Below are 18,419 nucleotides of genomic sequence, written 5' to 3'. Positions count from 1 at the left end.
ACCAGTGAAGGCAGGAACATGCCCTGTTGGAAGGGCTCTCGTGTCATCTGCAGCTGTCACCTACAAATAAGGTCACATTCTGAGGCAGGACTTTAACAAAGGAATTTTTGAGGAGGGGGCCCTGACCCACAGGAGTAGAACTTGTGACTTGGCTACCAAGAGAAATCACCTGTATTTATTTTATTTTGTCTCTCGGTGGAGAAGCAGAGCCCTGCACCTTCATCCCAGGCCCTTCCACTGCCTCGGGAAGCCTCTTCTGATCACCTCCCCTGGGGCAGGCAGGGGTCCAGGTGCTGGGGGTTCCACGACGAAGATGACAAATCTTTGCGGGGTTCAGGATTCACAGCATGAGCCAAGCGGTAACTGGGATCTGACACAGCAGGGTGGTGCGTGAGGTCTGGCAGAGACTCCAGTTGGGTGCCTCTGGATCCTCATCCCAACCAGGCCTCCACCTTTACATTTCCATGTCTGTCTCTGCACTGCCCAGTTTTAGCAAGAATCCTGCAAAGTTGGTTTTGGCAGGATCCCCCACCATCGCTATCTGATCAGTTCCTTGTCTTCTACCCTCAGTGTCTGGCCACCTTGGACTCTGCCTCCAGATCCCCAACGTCACTATCTGATCAGTTCCTCGTCCCCCACCCTTGACGTCTGGTCACCCTGGTCTGCCTCCAGCAAGGTGGGTTTAGCCAGAATCCCCCTCGCCCCTGGGGTCTCCTCTTAGTAACTTTCCACCCACTGAGCCTTCCACCCTGTTTCTGGGCTGCACCTCCCCACTTGTCCATGCTGTATTCAGAATTAAGCTCGGCTCTATACTGAGGTCTCTTTCCCCTACTGCAATAGTTCCTGAATGGAAACTGTCTTCACCTCCTACCTCCAGCTCTGGCTTTTCTTTAACGGGGCAGGGGAGAGAACAGAGGTCCTGCCTGTGGATATTCAGGGAGACCTGCTCCAGGGAGGCTGGCAGGCAGAGGCAGGGAATCCGGAAGGGCCTGTGGGTTCCAGAAACAGCACGGTGTGCAGAGGGAAAGCTGAGAAAGGAGGCTGGAGACAGGCAGGGCAGCTCAGAATGGCCTAGAGGAGCAAATGAGCAGTCTGGGCTCTGGCCAAGCACATCAGGGGGCCCATGGTCCTTCTCAGGGTTTTACGGGCCCAGGAGTCTAGAGTCCAGCAGGGCCTCTCTGTCCCATTCATCAATACAACAGAGAAGCCTCCAATCAATTAAGTCACTGGGGAGAAAAGCCACAGGGATTTGTACACATGATCGCTGGTCTCAGGACTGATGAATTCAGAGCTGGAAGGCATTTTAAGGATTGTCTTAGTCACCTCGGGCAACCACGACAAGATACCACACACTGGGTGGCTTAAATATCAGAAATGTCTTTTCTCATGGTACTGGAGACTGGAGTCTAAGATCAGGGTACCAGCACAGCCGGGTTCTGGCGAGGGCCTCCTCCTGGCTTGCAGATGGTCGGCTTCCTGTTGTATCCCCACAACGGCAGAGACAGCCCTGGTGCCTCTTCCTACAGGGACGCTCATCCCATCACGAGCGCTCCACCCTCGGGACCTCACTGAACCTACTCAGCTCCCAATGTCCTCCTCTCCAATCACCATCCCTTTGGGGGTGAGGCCTTCAACACAGGAATTGTAAGGAGACACAATTCAGTCCATAGCAAAGATCATCTCCCAGCATTTATTGAGCACCTGCTGTATACAGTGTGGCACTGGTCATGGGGAGTGGCCATGGGGGTCTCCTCAGATTTCCCTCAACTGCATAGAGGGCCAAACTTGTCCCCCAGAATGCACCACCAGACGGAAGTGCTGCTCTCTTCCAACCTATCCACTGTGCTTCATGCTAGGAAGCATCACTTAACCCCCTAGACTCTTATTCTCTCCTAAACATAGAGAAGACGACCTCACCTGGCCTTGGGACTCAGACTCAGGACAGTGAGAAAGAGAAGGTGCACATGCTAGGAGGGTCTGGCCCCCATTCAGGCTCTGTCCTGTCCCCTCCCCTCACTCTACAATCTACCACCTGCTGAAGCTCTATTTTTTTTTTTAACTTAAGTACCTTTACTTGCAGCTCCAAATCTCTAAGCAGCCAAAAGCACAGTCAATATTTTTATAACCCGATTCTTTTAAATCTGATGCATTCTTTTCTGATTAATAACCCAAATAACACTGAATGATTTTATTTGAACAATTTTGTCCACAGTGTCAAATATGTTGTCTATAGATTCAGGAAGGCCAATCTACAATGGACTTTTTTTTAAAAAGTAAGATTTGATTACACAATAAGCTAAGAATCAAAGCAATGAGGTCTTTCTTCTGACCCAAAACTAAACTAAACAAATTAATACCATAGCAAAAGAGGATCATCAGAACATCATTAATAGGGCTGCCAATTATTCTGTGCAACCAACCACATTAGAAAACTCTGAAAATTTTGTAAAAGCTTTTTAACTGTCTACATCTAGTGAGATAACAGGAGGATGGTATCTTTAACCCCATATAAAACACCTTGAAAACAAAGACAAGTGCTTTCTCCCAAAGAACATCTTCTCCCAGATTATTCTGGAAGCTTGTTGCCCTAATGGTAAAGCCATAGACTCTAGGCTGCTTGAGTAAGGTCTCCACGAAGAATTTGACAGTGATAGGAATTCAGCATGCAAACCACAGACAAAGGGTTGGGGAAGGAAGAGGAAGACTTTAAACAAGGGGCCGGGCATGGTGACTCACGCCCATAATCCCAGCACTTGGGAGGCTGAAGTCAGTGGATCACTTGAGCTCAGGAGTTAAAGACCAGCGTGGCCAGCAAGGTGAAACCCTGTCTCTACAAAAAATACAAAAATTACCCGGGCATGGTGGCACACACCTGTAATCCCAGCCACTCAGGAGACTGAGGCCCGAGAACCAAAAACTTAATTAATTAATTAAAACAAGGGAGTATGATCCTTCTAGAAACTGGCCTGCTGGATTTCAATTTATATGAGGCACCCTAAACCACAGGCAATGGAAGCAATTTCCAGCGCTCAGATTGAATTGTGCTACACGAAGCCATCTTAACTCTACAAGGCTTGAGAATTTGTTCTTGACAAACAAGTTTGGCCGTCCTCAAGGTGAGAACCAAAGACTCCTTCAGTTGGCTGGCAATGTCCTGTTGTTCCAAGGGACTTCCTCTGCCTCTCGGCCATCAGGACATCCTTGTTCCCTTTCAGCTGTGTGGAGTTTTTGGTTTTTGTTTTGCTTTTTTGAGACAGGGTCTCACTCTGCCACCCAGGCTGGAGTGCGGAGGCGCCATCTTGGTTCACTGCCACCTCCACCTCCCAGGGTTAAGCGATCCTCCTGTCTCAGCCTCCCAAGTAGCTGGGACTACAGGCATGCACCACCACACCCAGGGAATTTTTGTATTTTTTCTAGAGATGGGGTTTTGCTATATTACCCAGGCTCGTCTCGAACTTCTGAGTTCAAGGGATCCACCTACCTCCGTCTCCCAAAGTGCTGAAAATAGAGCCATGAGCCACTGCACCCAACCCCCTTTCAGTTCTTGACCCTCCTGCTCTTTCCCAGTTTTGCTTTCCTCTTTCTCTCTCTGCTCAGCTAACTCTTCCTTACCTTTAATCCTCATTTCCTTATTCACTACTCACAGCACCCCATTTTGTACTGTATCACTTTAATTATTGGGATTGTATTTTATTAATTCTTGGTACAAACCTTGGAATACCACCCACCTTTCTTACTAGCCAATAACTCCAGAAGGTCAGCAGGCACCATTTTCTGTATATTTCATCATTCTGGACAGGATGTGGCACTCAGAAGCCCAGTGGAGACTTTCGAATGAACAAATGAGAAATGAAGCTGCTCATGTCTCCAAAAGCAAAATTATGTTTCTTTGTGACTTGGATACATTTTCTTACTTGAACACAAATGCTTGGTTTCAATGGCCTCTCTTCCAGATGAAACTGTTGTATGAAAAATTTAAGAGCGTTAGGTAATTTTGCTTACGTACCCTGCAAAAGACTTCAATTATTCCTCAGAAAAAGAGAATCTGGCTTATTCAATGGAGGAAGAAGTAACATCAAGAGTTTCACCCGTGCTGTTCATACAGAGGAGGCCGGTGGGTGATTACAGCCAAAGGGAACTCCTCGGGAGTGTTGAGAAGCAGTAGTCCAGGGCACCAGCTTCCAGGCAAAGCTGCAGAGGCAGCCTGCCACCTTTCCACACCAGCAGGAGACCTTCGGTCACACCACGCATTCTCTGTTCTTGATCTTGAAAATGGAATTTTAAAAAGCATGTAGAATCAATAAAAGAGATGTTTTCATAAGCACTTTACTCCAACCGTGCAAGGGGCGAGAATAAATGCATCCAAGATATCCCACCTGTGCTGGGAGGCAGAGGGCGGCTGCGGGATCAGTGTCCGAGCCTAAGATTTCACTGAGAACAGGTTTTAATGTGGGGACCTTTGTTTAACAGAGTAAAAACTATTATACTAACAAAGCGATCTGCCCCGGGTCGGGACAGTTTGGCTAACAGGGATGCTGACAGTGAATTATTCTCCCCTTTTGACCACTGCCTGCCCTTGGGGTGTGGTGTTTCTCAAAGGTTGTCCCAACTGGAACAGGGACAACAGGTCTCTATTCCAAGTCCAGTATGACTCCCCCCAATTTGCCTCTTAGCCAGCAGAGACCCTGGCAGGAGCTAGTCCAGGAGGTGCTGCTGGTCTCCAGCACCTCGGTGTGTCCAAGCCACCTCGCACAGATGTGAAATGGGGAGACACCACGTGGTGTCAGCCACAGAGAGGCTCCACACACACCAAACCACTGCTGGGGCAGTCCCCACTGGTTATTTTCCAGATGTGAGGAAACCAACGCATCCATCATGAACCACTACCTCCTGCTGGGAAAATTCTGATAAGGAAGCACTTAAGAAAAAGAAGCCATCTCTGGCTGAGTCCACCAGGATAGGAGAATTTCCTGCCTCCCTCCAAAGGCAAAGAAAAGCTTGCACACTCAGGGCGAGACCTGAGGGTCAGATTCCCAGAAAAGGAGAAAAGAAAACAAAAACATCAGCTGAGAAAGTTGTCTCTGTTCCTGGACCAAACCTCATGGTAGGAAGAGGGCAACTGTGCCTTTATATGCCCGCTGCCTGTGGTTACCAAATAAGACTCCGGGAACGGTCAGGAAAGTGTGATTTTGGACACAGTAGGGATGTCAGCAGCAGGGTGAGCAGATACAGGCCAGCAGAGAAATACGTGGTGTCTTCCAGCCATGACTTAGGGAGCACGTTGCTAACCAGGTCATGCCTGACGCCTCCATTCCCTGGGGCTCATGCTCTTGATTATGACTGCATCATAATTTGGGCCAATCATCTGACAACACAACCCACCCCTGGCAGTATAAGAAGAGTGAGAAGAAAGGGGGGTGAGCCAGTCAACACACATCCATCCCCCCAAGACAGTCAGTGCAGCATGGCGGGGAGGTAGAAGCCTGTGACCCTGGGGAGGCCAGTGCTGGGGTCTTCCAGTCACTCCTGGATAATCTTAGCAAATCATTTTTTCTCTCCCAACCCAAGCTCTCATTTTTAAAAGGTCACAATGCCCAATCTGAAGGTTGATGTGAGAATTAAATGAAAGCATTCATGGCACACAGTAGGAGTTTAATAAATACTAGCTCCCTTTCCCTCCTTGTGCATTACAAGAACACAAGACATTCCTGCACTCTCTCTAGGGATACACACCATCGTTTCGAAGGTCAGACAATGGTTATGTAAGCCGCTGAAGCTGTACCTTCTCTATGTTTCCCATCATTGTGAACTTCGCACTTTTTGCAATGGAACTGTGAGAGGAAAATAAATCTTGGGACCCCAGACTCACTAAGCCAAAGGGAAGAGTCAAGCTGGCAGCTGGGTCATGCAAGCCTGCCTCCCATTTGGGTTCCTAAATAAAATGGTGACAAAGATGAAAAGCTACATACCTCCCTCATATTTTGCCCACAAGGAAACTCCTTGTGAGTCCCAAGCTCTTTACCCTACAGCATTTCTGTTAAAGTTCAACATGGTAATGTAAACAAATACCTTATCTTCACAGGTGTTGGGGACATAGGACAGAACTCAAAGTCATTTCTCTGCCTACCTGAAACAAATGCATATCTGATGGTTTCCTCTGCCCTACTGTCTACGTTACCTTATGTACAAATGCAGATTCACTGAGCCAGACAAAGGCATGAATGACTATTTACCCACCTCTCACATGAAAATTGCCTATTTCTTAATATCCTGCCCTTTCCCCTGTAAATACTAAAGACCTCAAAATCACCTTAGGAGAAAGGCATAGACCTGTCTCCCAGGCGCCCATCCTTAACTTTAGCAAGTAAACCTCCTGAAATGATTGAGACTTGCCTTGGTCATTTTCCTTGATTGACAGAACTATCAGTGTCAATCACTTCCACTAGAACGCAAGATTTTACTACAAAATAAGCCACAGAGGGGAGCAGGCAAAACTCATACTCCCCCTGCACACCAGCCTCGAGGAGCTGCGGGAAGGTAGGGGGAGAAGGCATGATCTCCTCTTGCCAAATGCTAAGCACCTTTCCCTCATCAAGGAGCATCTCTCCTCCCTCTTTAAGCACACATAATAAAAAGCTTTAAAATTTTCAGCTGTCTCCTAGCAATCTGTGGCATGCTTCAAAACTTGGGAAGGAAGATGCTGACAGAGCAGAGAATGTGGGTACACTTCTTTTCAAACAATAACCCACAAATGAAAGAGGAAACGCAAATTCAACCAGAAGAAAAAGCTCAATTGTTCTCCTGTCCACCTGTCACCTACATAAAACAGCTGCGAAAGCAGAGGCAGGCAAGGCAGCTGTTGCTGCCAGGAGAGCTAACGCTAAGGCTTTTCACACAGGCTTTGCTTTTCTTTTTCTTTTTCTTTTTCTTTCTTTTTTTTTTTTTTTTTTTTTTGAGCTAGAGTCTCGCTCTGTTGCCCAGGCTGGAGTGCAGTGGTGCAATCTTGGCTCACTGCAGCCTCCACCTCCCAGGTCCGAGTGATTCTCCTGCCTCAGCCTCCCAAGTAGCTGGGATTACAGGCGTGAGCCACTGTGCCCGGCCCAGGCTTTTATTTTCACCAACATGAAACTGCACTGATAGGCTTTTCAATCCTGCGATGCTGCCCATCTCCGTCAGCATCTCCACAAGGCCCTCGCCAATGGCCCCACTGAGTCCAGTTTAGTACTCATTCCATTTCATTCATGTAACAGACTCAAGCTACCCCTCCCCACTGTGTCTATCCCATTAGGAAAGAACATTTACAAAATTTTTTTTTTTTTGAGACAAGTTCTCACTCTTTCGCCCAGGCTGGAGTGCAGTGCCATGATCTTGGCTCACTGCAGCCTTGACCTCTTGGGCTCAAGCAATCCTCCTGCCTCAGCCTCCCAAGTAGCTGGGATCGAAGGCACACACCACCATGCCCAGGTTTCTTTTTTGTTTGTTTGTTTGTTTTTGTGGCAATGGGAGTCTCGTTATGTTGCCCAGTCTGTTCTCTAACTCCTGGCTTCCAGCCATGATCCTGCCTCAGCCTCCCAATGTGCTGGGATTACAGGCGTGAGCCACCATGCCCAGCCAACAAAATATTTAAAATAGGCTATTTTGACTAAGACAAAATCAAAATTATCCCACTTCCTCCATATGTTAATCCATTTTAAAAAGTGAGGAAAATGTTCTTGTCTGTATTTTCTAATGTCTTCAAAAACAGCTGATCTTACAAGTACTTTCCAAAGAAAGAGACACAGCAAACAGAAACATCCAAAAACAAACAAAAAAGAAACTTGAAAATCCAAATAGGAGGTATATAAGAAGAGGAAACTCAATGTATGTAACTCCTTAAGTTACCGTACCTCAATTGCTTTGTCTATGCAGGTCCCTGGGTCTCCAATGCCCTTCCATGCCTTCTCAGCTCAGCCATTCCTACATTCTTCAAATGAAATGTCCCATCCTCTCGGTTTCCCCAGAGCAGAGATCAGTAATTTATTACCATTTATTACTAACTTTATATATGCTTCTTTATAGCAGTCATTATATTGTAATATAAAGGACACTATTTTATAAACATCTCTGAAGCTGACCTTTGCTTTCTTCATTTGCTAATTCTCGTGCCTAGCTCAGAGCCCGTGATGAATGGATGTGATGAAAAACTAGCCAAAGGAGAAATTAATTATTTAAGCTTGAAGCATGTAGCCTGTTATAGGGAAGATTTTCCTATGGAAAGTAACAGTTACGGAGCAAGCTACTACAGAACAGACAAGTCAAATTGGTATGCTGTTGTAAAGAACTGGTGCCTCTTTACTTTTCATATGTAAAATGGGGATCATTAATTCTACTTGAAGCTGTGGGATTTGCTACCAAAACAGCAAAAGTCCTCTTAGTCTGGCTATCAAAGCATAGCGTTTAGAACATGAATCAAAAAAACTCCTGGACAGTTAGTTTTACATGTCTCACTTTTACCAGGGACTTATAAGCCTGAATGACATTCAGAAGAGAGAGACCAGGAGAAAGAGAGCATATATTATATGATAGAATATATGAAGAATTATATGATGGAATATGAAGAATTTTCAATGTCACTTATAATGCTTAACATTTAGAAAACATGTCTCAGAGAAAGAAAAGACTAGAACAAGAACCAGTGGGTAAAAAATACTGAGATCAGATTCAATCGAAGACTTAACAATGGTTATGCAAACAATTAGTAAAATCTAAAGGTGGAATGAGCTATTCCAGAAAATAGTTAATTATTTACCATGAAGATATTAAAAAACGCGGTAAAGGGAATTCAAGCATTACATGGACTATAAGACTAGCTTAATTTTAAGAACTTTTTTTCATCTAAATTCCATAATGCTAATATTCTAGTAAACAAAGTTAGAGTAAGAATTTAGGGCATCAATTTCATATCACATTTCAGCTTTTAAAATTTTTTTATTTATTTTAATGCTTTAAAGAGACATCACTGACACTTATTTTCATAAAATCAGTTTAACTGTGGAAATCCCAGGCATAAACACAGTTCTGTAGTGTCGGAAGCTAAAATACAACTGCTATGGATTTTAACTTCATGTTTTTAGTAATGTGAGATTTATCATGTTTGTAGTAGTGCATAACTCTAGCTAATATCCCGAACTTTCTTTACAAATGGCAAACTACTTTTTGGCATCTTCCAACCTTGAAATATCTGTTCTCACCACTATATTATACTGGAAGTCTTCACCATTCAACACCACAAGAAAAGGAAATAAGAATGCAGCTGGGTGCAGTGGTTCACACCTATAATCCCAGCACTCTGGGAGCCTGAAGCAGGTAGATCGCTTGAGCCCAGGAGTTCGAGACGAGACCAGCCTGGGCAACATAGTGAGACTCCATCTCTACAAAAAATAGAAAAAATAGCCAGGCATGGTGGCATGTGCCCATTGTTCCAGCTACTCAGGGGGCTGAGGCAGGAGGATCGCTTGATCCCAGGTCAAGGCTACAGTGAGCCATGATCATAGCACTGTACTCCAACCAGAGCAAGACTCTGTCTTGAAAAACAAACAAACAAAGCATCCAGATTGGAAAGGCAATATTAAAACTGTCTTCATTCTCAAAAAAAAAAAAAAAATAGAACGGATTTCATCTTTCTTGATGGAATCCACTTTATCATCAAATAATTCATTTTTACAAGACCTCATAGTTTTGAAGTTCAGTACAGGCTGGGCAAATAATTGTTTAATTCCTTCGAAATGTGTCTGAGAACTTTTAAGGATAGGCCCAAATACTGACTGCCTTACAGGTACTCTTAAGGTGTTTTCCTACGTTGAGACACATAGATCCTGAAAAGAGCTGGACTTCTCACCCATGGGGCGAGAGCAACTGTTGACCTGGGGAAGAGGGTCTGAACCAGGGAGCATGAGGGAGAAAGGGGCCTCAGGAGCAGGGATGGATGCAACTAGGCTCCTACACAGCCACTCTCTAGGGTGACAAGCCAACCAAGACAGGAGGCGCAGGGCTGGTGGGACCCTGCTTATCAACCACAAGACACCGCCCACCACCTAGAGTCATGTTCGGTGGTTTAAAGCATGTGCTCCACGGTGGGTTTGAATCAAACACAGGCAGCCTGGTTGCAAGGCTGTTTCTGCCTGTCACTAACAGTGAGAGCTCAGGCGAGTTATTTACCTTCTCAGACCTCCGCTTTCCTCATCTATCAAATGGGAATAACACCGTTTCAAAGCCCACCCCCATCCTCTACCATGGCAGCAACTACAGGAGCTTCAGGTATCCTTGTCCACGCCAGAGGCTTGCTAATGAGCCCTCCAGGTACATTTTACAGTTATTTATTTACATTTTACAGTTACATCATTTACATTTTACAGTTATTGATTGACAGCTTGTTATTTAGCCCTTTATAGACATTCTCTTCACGTGCATGAAGAGAGGAGGCTCTAACAAGCCCTGCATCCCATAGTTTCAGATTAGCCGCTAGGAGAGCTACAGGATGCAGGGGCCAGTGACTTAGAAAATAACAGATGCGTGCTGGGCTGGGCGCAGTGGTTCACCCCTGTAATCCCAGCGCTTTGGGAGGCCGAGGCAGGTGGATCATGAGGTGAGGAGTTCAAGACCAGCCTGACCAATATGGTGAAACCCCATCTCTACTAAAAATACAAAAATTAGCCAGGTGTGCTGGCACCCGCCTGTAATCCCAGCTACTCAGGAGGCTGAGGCAGGAGAATTGCTTGAACCCAGGAGGTGGAGGTTGCAGTGAGCAGAGATCGCGCCATTGCACTCCAGCCTGGGTGACAGAGGGAGTCTCTGTCAAAAAAAAAGAAAGAGAGAAAGAAAGAAAGAGAGAGAGAGAGAGAGAAAGAAAGAGAGAGAGAGAGAGAAAGAAAGAAAAAGAAAGAAGGAAGGAAGGAAGGAAAGAAAGAAAATGCCAGATGCCTGAAGCTGCTTGCAAGGGAAACAGAATCACAATTCTGGAACATGTTACAACTTATCTTTCATGCTAGGCAAAGTCAGGTGACCTAAAAGAAGAGAGGTGGCACCTCACCTACAAACTCCATGGAGTATGACCTGTTCTGTTAGTTTAATAAGTGGCTTCCGTCTACATGGCAGAAATTAACGTGGACCTTCCTTTCGTGGTAATATGGAAGCGAGGCTGTGGGAAAGAGGTCCACCCAGCCCAATGTCCCATTAGCAGTTTTGTCATCTACTGTTAAGATTGAAGAGCTGTACACGGGAAACTGGCTTCAGTCAGCACGCAATCCACCTACCACTCACTTCTGGCAAACGCAATCCCTCTCCTAGTCACACACCCCACCTCTGTGTCAACACGAAACAGAAGAAGTTCCCTTGTCCCCCTCTCAGGGCGTGTGATGGGGGAGTGACTCGCTTCTTCCATGCCCCGCTGCTCAAACCTCTAGGGGAGCATAAAGACGGGCAGGCTGTGGGGCTCTGACCCCACGGCAGTGTCTAGGGGTGAATGTTTACTGCTGCGGCCCCAGTGGGCGTGTGTTCCAGGGCATTCTTTTAGTTTAGCCATCCGTAGGCGGCTTGTGTTAGCTCAATTAGACCCCTGCCTTATCTTAAGGACAGAGGGCTTTCTGTATCCCGGGGTTCTTGCCTTGCTGTACCTGAAGAATCAGATCACATGTGGGCTTGGAGAATGAGTGCAAGGTTTTATTGAATGGAAGAAACTCTCAGCAGATGGGGGAGCCAGGAGGGAGATGGTTTTCCCCTGGAGTCAGGCTGCTGAACGGCCTGGGCTCTCCCCCGACTGCCCTAGCCCACCTCCGCATCCTTCTGCCAGTCGGTGGCCTGCAGCCTGCTGGTGCCTGTCGGTGCCTGTCTGTGCTTTTCTCTTGACGTCCAGCCGCCCATGTGTTCCTCCGCTGATGTGCTCCTCTCCACGTCCCGCCACCTGTGTGTCTGCCTGCTAGGGTCTTGGGGTTTTTACAGGCACAGGATGGGGGTGTGGCAGGCCAGGGTGGTCTTGGGAAATGCAACATTTGGGCAGGAAAACAAAAATGCCTGTCCTCACCTAGGTTCGTGGGCACAGGCCTGGGGATGGAGCCCTAACCAGGGACCACGCCCTTCCCCCTTCAGTATCATTTAAAGGGACCGTGCCCTTCCCTTGCCAGCACTTCTCTTCCCCTCTTCCGTATCAAACAGACATAAAAGTGAGAAATGGCCCGGTGTGGCAAGGACATTATGACAGGTGGACCCAAAAGGCAACACCCTGACCCTGACTTGCTCCAGAAAACATCCAGCCACAGAAAGCTTCCTGCTCCCCGCCCCTAACAGTAAATAATCCTTCCTCTTTCAAAATGTCCCCAAAGGGCTCACTTGCTCCCTTGCAGCCAAACCATGGACTGCCCAATGTACCCTAAGACCAATTAAGTCTCCTTGCTTCTAAAACTGACACCTTAAGAGAAGACTTGTCAAGTTTTCCGTTTTGACTCTAGAAAAACCATTGTCTCTCTAGCACCTCTGAATCCTGCTGCAAGAAAAGCCACGGCAGGTGGGTTCCCTGGTGGCAAGTTAATGAATCAATGGCCTTTGTTCCTTTTGTCTCTGCAACCACAGCTGGGAGCAGTGCTGCTAGGTGTTCCCAGGAAAGAAGCCCTGGGCGGGGCAGCCGTCATGGAGACTGGGACACACAGAACACAGCAGGACTGACAAATACCCAGGCAGCTGTTTCCTGCATACAACAGGGAAGCAGCAAAGATTTTTCAGTTGAAAACATCGTAAGCCTTAGCTGACTGACATGACAAGAGTTTCCACAGTGGTTTCATGCCAGCAAGGGTTGGACTGGGTGTTACCTCGTACCTGATGGGCTTTGGCATGCAATGCCTGGTCTCTACCCTCCAGAGAGGGAACGCACACAGATCCTCCATCTTTAGGATTCCCTGTAATGCCCATCAGAGTGGCAATGGCCCTGCTGGGAGGAAGGGGGCTTTTCTCCTCTCATGGAGCTGCAAGTGCAGGAACAGACATCTGCCACAATGCCCCTAGAAAGGAAAAGGGAGGAACCAACAGTGCTCCTCGGTTTTAGGACTCGGAAAAAGTCACAGCTTTCCAGGTAATCCTTGTGAAATTTAATTCAGAAAGTATGTGCTGGCCCCGTGTGCTCGGCCCTAATAGTAAATGTCCCAGGGGATCAAGAGGAGCACAGCACAGTTCCCCTGTTCTCGAGGGCAGGGTCCCTCCAAAAACACAGACACTAAGAGGAAGACACTTGCAAGAAACAGTCCCATGAATGAGAAAGACAACACGTGGCTCAGTGTAAAAACATGGTGCCGCTGTAAAGGCTAAAAGTCATGAGAAACAGCGGATCCCTTCCACCACCACGTTCTGAGCATGCTCTGTGTGCTCTGCTCCCCAGCAGACTCTGGCAACGCCAATAAAAAGAACCCCATTTGACCGCCACCAAAGCCACACAGGAGACAACCTTGATCTTCCCTCCATATGAAGAGACTGGGTGAGGAGAGTGATCACAGGGTCCTTTCCAGTCCCAGGATCCTGCAATCCTGTACAGAAGGAAGCACTGGTCAGGCCAAGGACTCGTGGAAAACAGGGAATTCGTGGGCAACAATAAGGTGTGTGCACAGCCCCTGAAGAAGATGTGCCAGTCCTTATCTAAGCCACAGGAGCCTGTCTCCTGTGAATGCCATCATCTGGGGCTGCCTTGTTGGCCAGTGTCCTCCGGATCTGGTCATTGGGAAGCAACAACAGGGGGGTTGGATTTGGTCACTGGGAAGCAACAACAAGGAAAGGCGTCAGGGTTTCTCTTCCCAGGATCCCTCCCTGGCTTCTCCTGGCTAAAGTCACATTTCTCTGCTCAGCTCCTTCCTCACAGCCCCTCCCAGCACAGCTGCAGTTCCACGCCTTCTCTCCAGGCCACAGCATGGTCTCACTGTTGTGATCCTGGTTCATTCTGTTAATTTCTTGAGGAAGTTAGTATATCAATAATAGAGTGATGTCTCTATGTGTCAAGCACTGCATTAAATTCTTTACATGCATTTTCTCAATTAACTTCACAATGATTCCATGTGATACTACCATCCCTGCTCTAAAGATGAGAAACTGAGGCTTAGAGATAATGAGCAAATTGCCCGATAGTAAACATTCCAGTACTTAACTTCTGTGGTTTATGGTGGATCATGTCCATGGATGGAAATTTCAGAAACTTGTCAGTTCCACAACATAAAATGTCCTATCTTAGTTGCTGGGACAAGAGAATGCAAAAGATATAGTCCTGGCCCTAGCAAAGATTCTAATCTTGGAGTATCAAAGGGAATAAAAAAGCTATGCAGAGAAGAGGGAAAAGGAAACTAAGAGCACATGCACAGAACTGACAATTGGAGGTGAATAAACACAGATCCCAGCATTTAGCCAGTTGGTCCCAGGAGATAGGTATGTGAGGATTAACAGCACGGAAGAGGCCAGGTGCAGTGGCTCACACCTGTAATCCCAACAGTTTGGGAGGCCGAGGTGGGTGGATCACTTGAGGTCAGGAGTTCGAGACCAGCCTGACCAACATGGCAAAACCCTGTCTTTACTAAAAAAATACAAAATTAGCTGGGTGTGGTGGCACATGCCTGTAATCCCAGCTACTTGGGAGGCTGAGGCAGAAGAATTGCTTGAACCCGGGAGGCAGAGGTTGCAGTGAGCTGAGATCGCACCATTGCACTCCAGCCTGGGCAACAAGAGCAAAACTCCATCTCAAAAAACAAAAAAAGAGCATGGAAGATAATCCCTATTCAGAAAGTAGTACAGACACAATAACAAACCATGGGTGTCCAGACAGGAAACTCAAACGCATCTGTGATTTGTTAATATGGCAGAAGAGACTCTCAGAAGCAGGCATCCCTCCATAGGATCATCCCTTGACTCACACACCTTCACTCTCCATGGCACATCTTGCCCTCAACCTCCTATTTCCTCTAGCTGTGGGAAAAATCCACGGATTTCACCACACACAGCTACCTCCCAACACTAACAAAAGATGACCCCAAAATCTACAAACAAGCAAAAATCCAAATCCAAATATCAACACGGGTCCCGCAGGCATGCCCACTCTTGAGAGACTGCCATTGTTAATTGCAATCATTGCCGTTTATCTTATGCTACCATGTCTTTTGGAAGGTGGGCTTTGCGGGGGCCCTCAGTTTTGTTGCAGATGGCATGGTAGAACATTCTGATTTCACAGTGGGACATTCTTGTAAAAAGTGGGTGATTTCTGCCTTGAGATGACAAATGCTTTCTTATGCCTGCTGTTTTCCTCTCTAGGGTGATCACAGAGCTTCCTCTGGCCTGCCATTACGCGTTGTCTCTGGGAAAATGGGAAGATTCTACTGCCCTGACATGAATAGGGAATGTGCTTTGAGTTGTCTTCCTGATAGACATAGAGCAAACGTGATGACTTCTGTTCCTCGGGTTCAAGATCACCTGGCCTGGCCTGAAGCAGATTCCCACATCCAGACTCCAGGCAACACTTTGAGAACCAATATGCTTGGCCAGGATCAGAGAACCAGGCACTGATGGGGGAGGGTTAAGGCCCCCTGCAGCCCCTGCAGGGATGCAAATGCTGGCCTGCACAGCTGCCAAAAGACTCCACTTGAACCTCCGAGACTGTACAACCTAGACCGTCATTTATAGATGTGAGTGACCCGCAGTAAAAGAGTAGACATATAAAGAGAACTGGCAACCAGAAGGAAGAATTGGGCAGAGTGAGCCAACCAGCACAACAAACGATGGCCACAAAAGTGGACTGAACGCAAGAAACGAGAGGTGTGGCAGACAGTGATTTTCCCCACCCACCTCACCAGCTCCCAACGTTTTCCCACCTCTGAAGTCGGATCGGGACATGGGAGCAGTTCTGACAAGTGGGCTGTGAGAGGCCATTTCCCTCCCACCCTACTCTGGAAAAACACACACCCCATTCCTTCCCCACCATCCTCCATTTCTGACCTTCCTCTACTTCTTAGGGAAGGAACTGAGTGTAATTTTTTCAAATTCTGCATCATGACCCCTTAGTGCATCACCAAGTCAATTTAATAAGACCAGACGTTGAAAAGAAAACAGCATTGGGTAGAATAAAATATTAGAAGGCATGGGGAATGGTCAAGGCAAATACTGTTTGGTGGGTCATATGTGTGTACTGAGTCATGAGGTAAAAGGAATTTACTGTGGTTCCAAAGAGCTTAAAAGCCACTGACTCAGAAGGAGAGCTGTGTAGTCAGTCATGCACAAATATTACAGATGCCGACACCCAACGCTTAGAGCTCCATCATTTACCCCATCCTTGCCATTTGACTGTAATCAGCTTTCTTAAACCACTAAGCCTCCGTTTCTTCAAACAGAAAATAAGTTACTCAATAATGAAGCCCAGGACTGTCCGGAGGGCAAAATAAACCAAATATATACGAAAGCAATTTTCACAATAGAAAGAACCTTGCCAATGTTAATAGCTGTCACCTTAAATCCATGCCTTTGCACAATCTGAACATTGGTTCTAGAATTAAAAGCTTCATTCTCTGTGGAAGGAATTTCAAGCACTGTTAGAAGGAGAAACCTGAGCCACTGAAAAGCTCTGGCTTCATCCATGGGGATACAAGGGTTTCTGGTAAGTTTACAAAGAAAGAGTTTAGGAGATGTCTTTGTAGTCAGTGCTCTTAAGAAAGCAAATTATAATATCGCCCCTTAGAAACCCATTTCACAGCGGCCATTCATGTATAAGTATTGTGCTGGTTACAAATATTCTCACCCAGATGGTGGTTCAGGACTTGTCAAAGTGCCTCCATAGCAATATTCTGTTAACCATCTTGTACATCCAGGTGTCACATAAGCAAAGAACCAAGGAAATGAATGTCATTACAAAAAATAACCATTTCACTGAGTTAAACTGACCCTTCCCTTTGAACTCAGAAACACCTCATCACAGTGGTGATGAGTCACCCCTAGTTTTATGATTTCCTTGTTACCAAGGGTTTGCAGTATAAGACCAGGGGTCAACAGAAACCTTTGTGGCCCTCATGCATTGGATGAAACTACCTGTCTACATCCTCTTCCCCCTCTAGAAGAACCACAGCCACCATTTCCCTGCTCCCAGATCTAAATCACTTAGCCTTCTATTAGAAGAGTGCAATCATCATTTTCCAATGGAAATCTTCAGGTCAGGAAAAAATTAGCATGAGAATGATGAGATATTGCAACTGCCTGACTACAGCCCCAGGACTCACAGGAACCCCAGGACCTACCTAGCTCAGTGGGAAAGAAGTAGGAAGAGATACACAAAGGTTTGTTGAATAAATCATCTGAAACATATAAACTGGATAGAGTGCATAACCATAAAACAAAGGCCACTTTCTCCCTGCATCCCCGGGCTCCATCCCTCTTGGCTCATTCCTTCCTCTCAAGGAGCACCCACATTTATACCCCCATCCCTACCACTAGAATGGTCCAAGGGGATTTTCAAGCCACTCTAGTAGGAAATGTCCACATTCCAACATCCAGGCTTCCAGCCTGGTGAGACGGTGACTGCCTTCTTCACCAGGTCCAATGGATGAAGTTCCAATGCATATTAATAATGAGGGATGCAAATGGTATTGATTTTTCTGTTAAAATGGGGGCCATTTCCTTTGTAAATTTCTACTTTGTTAACACAAAATAAAATTTCATCCCCAAAAAACATTCAACAGACCCTACCTCAATTACCTGGCATCTCCTTGTCAGCCTCTTATTTTCTTTCCCTTCCAAGTCAAGCTTCTGCAACTCACCACTCGCACCACTTCATCCACCACGTAATTAATCCTCAACCCACTGTCCTCCGGCCTCCATTCCCACTGCTTATCTGAACATACCAAAGGTCACCAATAGCCTACTTGGGACCAGAAAATAGTTAACATAGGAATATTTGTATTCCTTTCCCCAGTCTCCCAAAAGTGCTTTTACCAGCTTGTTCCTTCTGCAGAATCACCATAAAGGGTAAGGGAAGACTTGGGAAATGCTGGAAAAGACAGACAGTTACTAGTAGAATAGAACAGAATGGACATGGAAAATAAGAGGTACCTGACAGCCCAGCTCCATGCCAGCCACCAGGCTGTCAGGCAGAACTTCTCAAAACCACAAGTCCAATAGTTCTGCTCCAACACTTGAAACTTCACAGTGGCAATCCATCACCTCCCAGTGGACACCACACTCCCATATGAGATGGCTTAAAGTCCTGCGAACACACCCTTTCATGTCAGATCTCCACGCTGTGCTTTCTGTCCAGACTGCCCTGGAGCTCCTCTTAATGCTTTCATATGCAGCCCAAATGTAGCCCCCTCAGTGACATTTCCCTGACATCTCCCCTAAAAAGTAGGCTTCACCAGCATCCCCTTTCTTGATACCAGCAC

General features: G+C 46.5%; 2 protein-coding genes across 3 annotated transcripts in view; both read right to left on the bottom strand.

Moving 5' to 3' along the window:
* Window positions 1–18,419, bottom strand: part of IGSF5 (immunoglobulin superfamily member 5) — a 246,295-nt gene that overhangs the window by 152,230 nt on the left and 75,646 nt on the right. The window lies entirely within an intron of this gene.
* The window catches only part of B3GALT5 (beta-1,3-galactosyltransferase 5), a 60,359-nt gene that overhangs the window by 22,819 nt on the left and 19,121 nt on the right, over window positions 1–18,419 (bottom strand). Inside the window, exon 2 of one of the 2 annotated variants that reach the window (XM_063803641.1) lies at window positions 3,729–3,959. The gene's annotated coding sequence lies outside the window, so the exon portion shown is untranslated. Of the gene's footprint in view, window positions 1–3,728; window positions 6,935–18,419 lie in introns of those variants that run through there. The other variant, XM_016938553.4, reaches the window with a different exon arrangement.

This window comes from Pan troglodytes, chromosome 22, assembly GCF_028858775.2.
Source record: "Pan troglodytes isolate AG18354 chromosome 22, NHGRI_mPanTro3-v2.0_pri, whole genome shotgun sequence".
Classification (NCBI taxonomy): domain Eukaryota; kingdom Metazoa; phylum Chordata; class Mammalia; order Primates; family Hominidae; genus Pan; species Pan troglodytes.
This window is presented reverse-complemented; position numbering and strand designations above follow the sequence as displayed.